Source organism: Spea bombifrons, chromosome 8 (genome assembly GCF_027358695.1).
Source record: "Spea bombifrons isolate aSpeBom1 chromosome 8, aSpeBom1.2.pri, whole genome shotgun sequence".
Classification (NCBI taxonomy): domain Eukaryota; kingdom Metazoa; phylum Chordata; class Amphibia; order Anura; family Pelobatidae; genus Spea; species Spea bombifrons.
Genome location: NC_071094.1, coordinates 2,809,359 through 2,822,414, shown reverse-complemented (window position 1 = coordinate 2,822,414; position 13,056 = coordinate 2,809,359).

The window sequence follows — 13,056 nt, the reverse complement described above, 5'->3', positions numbered from 1 at the left end:
TACAGCCGTGTAACATGGCATGTAGAAAGCAATGGCGGTAACTGGGGGATAATGCGTGACCTAAGGGCTGTCTGAGCATAGTTATCACTGTTACAATTCTCTAGGGTTTGCTGGGATATAGAGTTAATTGCAAGCTCTGTGGGACAGGCTGGAATAGACTACAGGATATAAAGCAAATTGCAAGCACTCAAGAACCAGAGCTAATGTTCTTCAAAGGAATAAAAAGGGTGCTAAAGGTCACCAAATATAATAAATGAGAGTTAAATAAACGTCCCTCCCGTACTTTGTTAAATAGCTTTAAGTATTTCAATGTTTCTGTCACATCTCCTCTTTCTCTTCTTCTAAGCCGGACATATTTTTCCCCAAAAATTCCCAAACGTAAAGTAAAAACAACAAAAATCGTCAGCGATACCCACAATGTCGGCAAGCATTAGTCGGCGACCAAGGTGTTTGTATCAGCTTTTTACTGTGTTTTACAATGTATCCATGTAAGTTACGCTTAGACTCTCAACATTCCATAGAAGTTGTGTTCCAGGTTTCTATAGTTACGATGCTCCTTTTTTGGGGGGTCACAGTGAAGATTTACCCATCGTTATTTGGGGTACAATCAGGGTTGCGTTGAGTCGGTTAAGGTTTACATGGGTCCTTGAATGGAGCCTGAGTGTTGGGAACTCTAAGAGACTGTAGGATTTCCTCTTATTTTTCATTTGTTAATTGAAACAAACACAATTCTTGTTTACTTCCTGCTCGATTGTGGCCACAGTCGCAAGGACGAGGCCCCCCCCCCATCTTTAAAGGTTAACCCCTTCTCACTGGGTTTATTGTTGCTTTTTTCCTGTTTAAAATAAACCAAAACACTTTTATTTATCTTTCCGTCTGGGATCGCGCTAGTAAGACCTGCCTCCGTCCGTCGAGTCTTTTGCTGATTGTACAGCTCGACCAGAAGCATGTAACTGTTGGTCCATCAAAGTCAGCGGTCGCTGGGCCCTGGGAATCAGGAAATAGGGAAAAAAATCAGAGGAAAAAGACAGGCACCGGTTTCAGTATCATTGTCTTGATGACAACCAGATTATGCATGTAGGGTCTGAGGGAAAAGGCGGTCAAAGGGCTATCTAGTTAAACCTTGGTAGATAGATTGTGTAACTCTGGCCAGCTACATCTCGGTTGACTTCAGTGACCAAGAATTCCTTCGACTTCCCAAACATGTGCTGAGGGACCTTGCCGAGTTTACCTTGGCATATATTATATGACATTTCATTAATAGAGCTTCAGTAGGCCCCGTAGCTCTATTACATTCTATAACATTCACATTGACAAGATACAAAATTGCCAATACCATTCACACATGGTAAGACACGCTGGTGCAGGAGAAGACAACCCTTATCTTGTGATCTTCTACTCTATTAGGAGGCTGAAGGGGAATGAGATGAAAGGAGAGGATGATTTGATTGTTGTGAAGGTGATGTAGAAGGTCTATGGTGCAGAGATATCAGAGGCACGGTGTTGTTAAGGGTTCTGTAGAGTCAGGATTTTGGGGGGGCAGATGGAGAGCGATGGTATGAAATAATGTTATAGAATTTTAGAAGTCTGGTTAGAAAAGAGAAGGAGACGGGGTTTAGTTGGTGAGTGGATTAGAGAGGTGATTGTGGATTTCTCAAACTGTGGTGGAGATATCAGGACTTGAGGATAGTGGAGATGGCGAGATGATCAGAAGCTCAGTCTTGGGGATGTTGAGTTTCGGGTAGTGGGACGCCATCCATGATGTGATTTCATAGAGGAGCGGGGATTAAGAAGAGGTAGATCCCGGTGTGATCGGTGTATGGGTGGCACTGGACGCCAAGGGAGGACTTTCTCAAGAGAGAAGGTATAGATAGAGAAGAATGGGAGCTCCAGAACTGAGCCATGAGGCATGAGGAACTGAGCCATGAGGCACCCCAAGAGAGAGCAGTGGGGGAGAGAGATAAATGTGAAAGGAATTCAAAAAATGACAAAAGTTTATTTTGTGCAAACAATTTTTTGTGTGTTTTTGTTAGAACCTTTATAAGGATACGTTGTTATCTCTTTTCTTTTCTTTCTCCCCGGGGCATTGAGAGCTGCCGATCTTTCAGCAAATAAAAGTGAAATTCGTTAATACTATCTGCTGACAAAAAAACCATATTGTTACTCTGTTACATAAAATGTAATTTTTTTTTTTTAGAAAGACATTCTCTACATCTTATAGTTTTGTTTTTCCAGGTACTATTTACTATCGGGTCATTTTTCAATGAGCGCAGGAATAGGCTATTCATGCTATTGTCTCACTGAGTAAACATTTGAGGAATATTTCCTGTTTGACGGTATGATTTCGGGTCAGCGAGCTATAGTCTTCCAATTTAAACAAGAATCACATGGAATTGTGCGGGACGGAATTCCAGAGGGAATTAATACACGAATTCCACATGTTGTCGGACTATTGTATGCTTGAGAAACGGACTGTAAAACAAATCCAAAAAGCAATATGGTGGAATAAAAAAAAAATATATAAAATATATTGCATGTTTTTTAAGGGTTAATAAAGAGGCAACTAAGGAATCATATTAAAGGCATGGCCCACGTGGCAATATATTCTATTTTGTAATTTTATTTTATTTTTTGTAGCTAAACTATTGCATGTGAAAACCCTTTCCAGAAAAAAAATGTCTTTAGCTAAATTAAAAAAAAAAAAAAAAATTATTTTTTCTATTAAAAAAAAAAAAAATTAAAATCCTATTTATTTATTTATTTATTTATTTATTCACATGACCATTCCGTTAATGTAAAAGAATCCCTTTTGTATTATTATTTGCAGAGAAATAAATACAAAATCCCAGAAGTTACCGGATTAAGAAAAGTTACCATGAAATTCACTCGGTTCTTTGCTTTTCTGAGTTTCCACATTATTTATGCTTTTTGACAACCGTGGGATAGGAACGGAGCGCCTGACAGCTTTTTAACCAAATGTTTGCAGAAATACACCTTGAAGGGGAATTATTTGAATTAGCTGCACCTGTAAAATGAAAAATAGAGCAGGGACGATTTACTGCCAGGAAGATTTTTTTTGGCATCAAGGAGGTCTGGTGGATGAGGTTCAGAAGTGAACCCTGGGGTCTTTTTATATCGATATGCGATAGACAGGGGCAGGAACATAGGTCATTCCTGGTGGTCTCGTTCAGAGGGTATAGAGACATCTTTACGTTACTTTATATTACATTTATATACAAAGCGCCCACAGATTCCCTCTGATGGAGAAGAGGGCCTTGTTCTTGTGTGCTTACAATTCGCTCGATCTACTCCAACGTGTATGCCTCTTGACCTTCTCCGTTGGTTTGATTCCTCTAGAGTTCTGGGGTATGACATCATTCTCTGACATCATCACAGATAGCACAGGGGTGGAGAGGTGTTTCTCCCTATGGCCACTGGAATTTAGTTGCTAAACCTCCGCCTTTAGTCTAGGTGATTAGCTTAGATGCAGAACTTTGCAGTACACTGTAGCAAGGACATGTAGCACATTCACCTCTCGCGCTTGGACCACGAGCTATGTGACGTTCCCACGATGTGACTGCCCATGACATCACGAGATTTCATAAAAAGGTATGAGATTCTTAGCACTAGCAAGTGGAAACTGCCGTTCTCCTTCTACTTTCACATTTAGACCAACCATGGGACAGGGATAGGCAAAGTGTCCATGCAAGGACACCGGTGTCTGCGGCAAGGGTTGTGAAGGTCCATAGAACGTCGTTAAAACGCCCATCACACCCCAGCAAATGTCCACCATGAGCAATCTTGGTGCCTACCCTTGCCACGAGAGCAGGTGAAAATGTGATGTTTCCATGGTAACTCCTACAAGAGCATGTATCAGCTGTTTGGCCCGTTCTACTCGGCTGTGAGGCTCCACCAGAGACCAAGTTGCTCCACAAACTGTCTTCATCAGTGGACCTTCTGTCAAGTTCCTCAGGCACCTAGGTTACAAACCTTATCTTTGTGAATACATCATCATCTAAGCTTGGCTCGCACGCCGTCCTCAAAGGCTGGGCCGAGCCTGAAAATGGGGGGAAAAAATCAACATTTTATTTCACTAAACTAAACGAATATTAATTTCAGATCTCGCATGCTTGGAAGTATTATTAGATGAGTTTGAAGCTACCTCAGACTTCTCTCTGTATTAAGACCCGAGGGGTTTCATACCTTCCCACAGTAACACCAATTTATTGTCATCGAAATTCTGGCCCATGCAGCTGTCATCAATCAAAGCCGACCCTCTCTGCCTGGCGGACAGATTTTTAGCGGGAGTCTGTGGGAACGGGCGAGGGGTTCAGGGGATTTCTCCAAGCCCAGACATGTGCCGCGCATGTACTCATTAACCCTATTTTGCCAGAAGGCAAACGTCTCTCCGAGAAACGAGCGCAGTCACAGACGTCCTGTGTTAAGTCTTCCATTTATCAAGTGCTGTCGTTGTGGAACGCAAGGGGGGGGAGGACTTCACTTAGACATGTTTGTCATTAAGATGTTCAGAGATACGCATCATGCCCATGGGGATGATCTCGGTATCCGGCATCGCAGTTGGTAGTCTGACAGTTGCCAACTATTGGCGCCCCCCCCCCCCCCGGTTATTGTTCTGTCTCATAATTATCTAATCTGGCAAATCTGGAACCATCGTTCCTCGTGACGTTGAAGACCCAAACCCCTTTTTTTTCTCCCGCATTTTTTTTTGGAATCTCCGATAAACATCTAGGGTTAGTGGGACTTTAAAAAAAATAAATGAAGCGTATTATGATTGTAAGCTTTTCGGACAAGAACTTCTCGTTAGACGTCGCTGTCTCCTAAAGAGAATAGGAATGAGGGCAAATAAGACTTTTAATGTAATTTATAAGAGCCAGTGTTATGTGCAATTTACTAAATCAGTTAGGGAATATGCCAGCATTTAAGAGGTTAAAACTGGGGTTTTTTTTGTTTTTGCTGTTGAAGCATAACCCTTAAACGGGGCGGATTATGGTACTTTGAGCATTATCCCAGCACTTTGGTAATATTTGTTTCGCTAATCTCCTGCTCCCTCTGCCCCGAGCCACAGAGAGGGCTTTGTCTGGATGCCCCGGAGTTGACGGATTGCGGAGGGCAGATGATCAGCCGGTAGCTGTTCCCACAATTCTTTTCCCAGCGCCAAATGATTGTAGACTTTGGCTCCTGACTTTTTTCTTTCCCTCCTTTCATGTGTGACATCCCGGGCCCTGATACCGACGCTGCCGACAGACCTTCACATCACTAAGTCCTCCCTGATAAGACGGCCGACGTGGCCCAACCTTGCCCCGTTCCTGAGCGTCTCTACCCCGCCGGGACCAAGCTGGGGATGCAGAGCGGCGTCTGTCCTCGGAACGTCCACCGTCATTCTTAGACCTGGGGACAACCGGGGTAAAAAAAAAAAAAAAAAAAAAGTAGCACAATGAGGAATCTTTGATTCAAAAATATCGTTTTTTTGGGCCGGAGCTTCCACACCTGACTACGTCATGTCCGTCATGAAGTTTGACGACACCGTCAACGACGACATCACGATTCACTCAACTTTTTTGGACGCCGCGGTCAAGTGTCACGAGATCGGCCAGCGGATATTCAGCGCAGGCATCGGGGTTCACATCTTAGGAAAAGAGCAAGTATGGAAGTGGAACTTCTCTACTCCAAAAAGTTTTATTTGTAACCCATTTTGGGGAGGGGGGGCCTAGTAGAATTTTTTTATGGCTTGAAACCGATCCTTAGAGATCCCCCCCCCCCTGATCAAAGTAGGACCCGGTCCTTCGCCTAGAATAATCGAGCTGGTTTATTGTCTATTCCTGAAAGCCTCACTGTGTGCCCATGGCAGCGTGCCACGCGGCTTTCACTGTGACTTCAGGCTCATACTCACTTTCCAGATCATGTTCCAAGATCGAGAACTTCAAAGTGTCCAGACGCCCGGTGAACACGCCAGCTCCTCCGGTATCCGCGTTTCAGCAGATAGGTAAAGTTTCAACGCCCTGCGGCATTCTTGCTTTCCCTTTGTGGCGGGTTGAAATATTTCTTTTGTAATCCAGGTCATGACAGCAGAGCCTTTCGCTCCGTTCGAGAAGAAATATCCGACCCTTAGAAATACTAAAATAAAAAAAGAATTAACAGTATTAATAATTGTATTGTAACCATGGCGAGCAGGCTTAAATGTTTCTATAGAATGTATGTCTACAGCCTCTGCTGGGTAGCTGTTCCATGCACCCACCAAATTAGAAAAGATCATGTGACTGCTAGTGGAATAAGGAATATGACCTTCTGTTAAAAATCCAGAATTAACCAGACTGTTTTCCAAAAAAAAAAGTCTGGGCGCTCGTCTGCTTAATGTATTCCAACCACAAAACACAAATAAAGCAAACTCTGTCTTATAAGCAGAGCACTTGACCACCAAAAAGAGTATTTTTAAAACATGTAGCACGAATCTGACAACGGAGGAGGTCGTCAGTAACCTCAAGCCACTTCCTATCATAAATTAGGCCCTTTCAGAAGTGTTGGGGGGGGCAGCTATCAGTAAGTTCAGTTTTCATGTCGGATTGACCTACTTTCATTATTTAACCTGGTAGAAAGGACCCTGAACCCCCCCCCCCGAGATCAGAGGATTTAGGGAACCCCCTGAAATCTCCATCGAGCCACCAAAGGTATGGAAAAAAGAAACGGAGGGGGAAACCAAGCAAGGATCCAGGCATGTTCCCAGAACAGGATACCTACACTACTGGATGCGTCTCGTTTTAATAACAATGTCCTACTCCACCATGTCCATCTAGCTCAAGTTGATTTAGACTAAGACTAACCCTTCACGGGGCCTGATTGCGTTGTGGTCCTTAGATGTTTGGGAAACCTGCTTGGAAGCAACGTTTATGGTGAGTAGGACCTTATGGAATCCATAGGGAATCATCAATCAGCTGGGTGCAACCAACAAAGGACTACAATTCCCATAAGGATTCACCATAAACTGAGCATGATGGAGCAGAGGTCCGATTGGTGAAGGGCAGAGCAGTGCCACAATATGATGGGCCTTAGAGTCATCTGCACCTAGAGAGGCAGAAGTTGACTTTTTGCCCCAAGAGGTCTTTGTAAACCTGACTTTAACCTGAAGTGCACAGAAATCCATTAAAATAAAAAAGTCAAAAGCGCTGATTAGGTGCGTTGCCTTCGTTTAACGTCCTATAAATACTTCCCCTTTTCAGGAAGATGGTGTTCCTTCCGGCTTCCTGTTGTTCTATTTTTATGGCAGGATGCGGATCACATAACGATAATATCTAATAGAGCAAAACACATCGCCATGTATTCCACATCAACCTCTTCCTGGGCATTCTGGAACCCTGTGTGTAGCCGGTCAATTGAAACGCCACTAAATGCTTACATCTTGCACGGTAACATAATTATCTTCTGTGGAACCCTAAGAACTTTCACCTATGGCCTTCTCTAGACAAGTCCTAAGGGTGCTTCAGGCTTTAACGCTATGGCTATACATCATGGTTGACAGCTGGGGATTTGGCTAACACCTGGCTTAGTTCAACTCATCAAGAATAAAGTATGAGTGAGTGTTGGAGCAGAGTCTCATTTAAGATTTAGGTCTTTGCGAGCACCTGTAATGATGCCTCCGAGGATATAACTTATGCTGTGGCCAAGCTTGGCTCCCTCTACCCGGGTTCTAGATTAGCTTTGGCTGGCTCTGGAAACATCCATGCTCATAATATGAAAACATACATCAGGCCGCATTCATTTTTAAACATATATGTGATATTTTCTGCCACCGAGGAGGCTTGGTACATGAGATAACAAAGTAATGAATTCCCCGTCTCCACCAATGGTCTTGATTTTGGAAGCAAAGGCTTTGTAGATCGGTCTTGGGTGACTTCAAGGCAAAATGGTCAAATGGAAGGTATATGGGCAGGTGGGACCCAACGACACTCAACGACACCCAACGACACCCAACGACACCCAACTGACCTTAACCTGATACAGTGGAGGTAAAGAGAAGTCCTTTGTCCACCTTGATGGAAGCCCTATCATCAGTCATCACCTATCATCTTAAGTCAACATTGTTTCCATGTTTTATTAAATTTAAACTTTGCTTTCACACCTTTTTTTTCTGAATATTATTCTTTATCTTTCATCGGTAAATTACCAGAACTTAATTCCCCAGAATTAACATAAAAATGATCACAAAGTATTTAAATGTCGCCATCGACTCAAAGAACCAGCTGGGTGAACCCAGAAATGAACTGAGATTGTGATTCGGAAACAAAGTAACAGCCTGGAATATATGCCCCCCCCCCATACTTTTTAATATTTGGAGGAGATTTCGCACTTTACGTTAAAGAGCCGCAGGGTTACTTCTTGGCTGCGTTTCTTCTACGTGCAGACGACACATTTTTAAGAAGACAAAGTCATCGGTCAAAGCAAAAGATCTCATGGAGTTTTAGGGCTTTCAAACAAAAAAAATTGTCTGGCCCTGATGAGTATTAGGAATTGGTTCCCATGCCCCCGGAGTCATCAGCTTAAACTCCTCATGTGCTTTGGAATGAAGTATAAATTCCACGTCTCTTCACGCTGACACTAAGTACTTATGGGTTGGTTTTTTTTGGGGGGGGGTTACAATAATCTTCAATTAAAGCGGGGGTTAATCCGAGTGATTTTATGTGATATTCACTCATAAATAGTTTACGGGGTACAAAGAGAATACACCGAAATTCTGACTATAGACTGACATGATTGCTCATGACGCGGAAGTGAAAATGTTATGCTTTGTAGAGAGACGTGTCCAGTCGTATCAACAATGGGGGGGAGGGGGTCAATTACTCCAAACAATGGTGAGTTTGTATGCTAGATACCCCTAGGCATTGTTACTGCGCACAGCCCCCAACTCCACCAGGAAAAAGTCAATGAAAGAGATGGTGGGCGAGTGACAGCGTGGATAGCGGTGTGTGTGTGTGTGTGAGGGGGTGGGGCATAGGAGAAATGGGTGTGTCTAAAATGTAGCCACATAAAGTTTATATTATAATAATAAACTATTTAGAGTTATATGCACTATTCATCAACAATTTGTTTGCCAATATTTCTAATATCCAATACTTTATTAATCTTTATTAACTCCATTCTAAAAAAATCTGAAATCATATTATTATTAATAATGTAATCATTTATTATTTATTTTTATTTATTTATTTATTTATTTATTTATTTTACAGAACTACAAGAATCATAAAAATTGGAGAACCCCAGACCCAGAAAGAAGAAAAATTAACCCCATCATTTGGGCATATTATTAATAATAATAATAATATAATTATTAATGATTATTATTTATTTATTTTTATTATTTATTCTTTTTATTTCTTTTTACAGAACTACAGCTCACAATATCATCTGCGATGGTTGCATTTATTTAACAATTATTAGTCAAAATTAAATGCTAAACGTATTAATGATAGTTACGTTTAAAATGCAAAAAGTTTCAAAAATATTCATGTTTGCGATAAAAAAAATATTAAAAAAAATATATTTTTAGATGAATTCCCTAATTATCCGTTTCTTCTTTGATCAATGAAGTAAAGGAATTTTCCTGGGGTTTTTTTTTTATGGATGCCGCACCAGCAGGGTTGGATACAATAGTGTGAAAGGTCCTCCGGCATACATCCTGGACGCCACTACGTTTATGGGAAATCCTGTTTTCCACATTTTTTGAGGTTGTGATTTACAAGGCAAAAGAAGGGATAATGAATCTGACAGGGGCTGTGTCTTCAAAAACAAGCGGTCAAGCGTTTTACCTTCACCAGAGATAAACACTAGAAACCATTTGTGTATACTTAGTGTAGACAGACGCGCAATCCCACCGGCCACGCACACTTACAGGCATGCGTCTCGTATAAATAAAGGTTTTAAGTCCTTTCCAGCTCTGGTCGTACCTTCAGAAAAAGTACGAAAGTTCCCACAATCCATACACTTTACCAAAAAAGGCAAAAAGGAGAATAAAAAAAAAAATTTAAAAAAAAATTCCAGAGCAAAATTTAAGGGGGGGGGGTAAATTTAGAACAGGGTTTATTATAATATGCCCAGCCAATCACGACGTGGAGGGCAGGTGCATGACTGAAATATTAGGGTTTAAAGCAAATAGATTATTATGAAATGTTAAATAGTTGAGGGCCAATTTTAAAGTTTTGGGCCAAAATGAAACGATTTATTATGGAATCCGTGATAATTTATCCAGTTTTCAGCCGACGTCCGGCTATGTAGGAGTCAGGATGATGGAAGGTTGAAGGCACCATATGTTATCCATACTTATATATATATGTTTGCCTGGGAACCTATGGACCATTCATTTAAAATCTAACCTAAGATCCATCACGTGTCTCAACATCCACCACGACTACCATAGGGTTCTCGGGCCGGCTTAGCGAGTATAAATTACGTTTTAAGGTGTTTCCTGGCTTTTTTCACATTTTCTGAATCTGCTAATCCCATTGTACACCGCCGTGGAATATGAGGGTGCTATAAATCAATAATCATCAAAGCTGCATTAATATCCCAAATTAAACCTGGCCCAGCCCTTTCTTGCCCCCCCACGTGGATCTCCTTAAAGAGCTATAGGACGTAATTAACCTTCTGCAATAATATTTACAAATCCAGTAATGGCTCCGCGATTGTTAACGCGCTGCGGCCTTCCTCTTCCTGCGGCGTCCGCTAATTATATGGCCTCTCTTTAGAGCTATAAGGTCTCTGTGCTCAGGGGCTCATTCCCTGCTTCCTATCACCGGGATCCAGATGAAAGATGCACTTTAGGGTCATTAATGGGAACAAGTCCTAAAAAGGATCATTGCCGTACGGTAGCTGTCACGCTGTCTGGACAGTTTCCATGTGTCCTCTGCTGAACAGTCACTTCTACTCCGCTGGGCTTTTCCCCAACACCATCCCATGTCCTACTTTAAACAGCCGCCTACCCAACCATAATATTTGTTTAACCAGAACTCGCGTTGGTGGAGAAGCAAGGGTTAAACATTTAAGAAGAGATGGTCCTGGAAGGAGAGCAGTGAATCCCCCCACAGATACAAAGTATCCAGAATAAAGGGTTAGGTTGTAGGCAAAGTATCAAGGTTCATGTCAACCAAGAGAGCCGTTAGACCATCCGACGTTCTTCCAAAACAAGGGATAAATGCCATTTCTGAGCCCATGAGGTGTAATTCCTTTTTTAATCTAAAACAGGCAATTTCATCGTTTTAGGGTGGGCTATGAGATAACACGGAAGCCCCCACTGCATTAGTATAGAAGCCCCTATAGAAATTGTATCTCTATTTATCTGATTTCTTTTACCATGGATCATAATGACCCTAATCTACATGCATTATAAGAACTCCAAAACTCCCAAAAGAGTCCCTTTAAAATGAGGATGAACTGCATTTACCCATTGTACAGCGCTATGGAATATGATGGCGATATATAAAACAATAAATAATAATCCCATACTCTGATTCTCCAAATTTCAGAGGAAGCATCATCTTTAAGATGCAAAACTTCCTTTTTTACCCTCTGGCAATCTCTTTCCCTTCCTTGGGGTGAAAAATACTCAGTAAGCCAAGATTTTTAGTGGCCGGAATGGCCACAAATTCAGTTCAAACCCTATTGGGGCTCATTAGTCGCCGACTAGTTTTAGAAATGAGAAGAAACCAGGACAATGAGCCAAAAAAATATACTTTCCCCCCCCCTTATTGTGTATTAAACCCATAACTGCCTCCCTGTATTGGAAAATGTATCAAACATAGAAGAACAATATCAATGTATCCGTTTTTTGGTGGAAAGCTATCCTAGTCGAACAAAAAAAATAAAAGTAATTGTGAAAATATATTGCTAATTATGGTGTCATTCTATCAGGGTGAGAAGTAAAGGAATGGTGACTCCCACTTATTGGGAAGCCACAGAAGGGTTCACCCCAAAGACCTTTTGGAGATTACGGGTCCTCGTGTCCATGGCATTGTCTGTAATGGGATAGCAGAAGAAGGAGCAGATCCTCCTACCCCACGCCAGGTTGATGGAGTATTCTACATGTTCACTTAACATTCCTTTCCGCAAGAGCTGCCATCCATAGACACACCGCCAATACTCCAAACCCAGCGAGGTCACCTAAACAGGTGAATGCCTCGCTAAAACAAACATACCGAACACTGAGTATCAGTCTATGCCTTGGGTCACTTTTAAACACTCGAATATTATTTTTCTTTATATCGTTTTATTTACTTATTCATTAATCTCTTTATATATTTATTATTATTATTTTTATTATTATTGGGTTCTACAAAGACATTTTTGGGAAATAATTCTTATTTCGATCATTCTTACGTAGACAGGCTTTTTTATGACAATTTATGGAAGAAGTGCAGAATTAAATCATTCTTAATTGATTAAAATATTATTATTTTTTTTATTTTTTTAAAGTATACTAAATATTTATTAACACATTTTTATTTTTATTTTATCCTCTAGATTGTAAGCTTGTTTGAGCAGAGCCCTCCGTACCCCTGGTTGAAGTTTTTATGTTTGATGCTACTTGTTATTTTCTTATTATACAGCGCTGTGGGATAGGACGGTGCCATATAAAACAAGAAATAATAATATAAAACAATTAATAATAATATAAAACAATAAATAATAATATAAAACAATTAATAATGATATAAAACAATGAATAATAATATAAAACGAATAATAATATAAAACAATTAATAATAATATAAAACAAGAAATAATAATATAAAACAATGAATAATAATATAAAACAATTAATAATAATATAAAACAATAAATAATAATATAAAACAATGAATAATAATATAAAACAATTAATAATAATATAAAACAAGAAATAATAATATAAAACAATAAATAATAATATAAAACAATTAATAATAATATAAAACAATAAATAATAATATAAAACAATAAATAATAATATAAAACAATTAATAATAATATAAAAAAATTAATAATGATAATACTAGTAGTAATAATAGT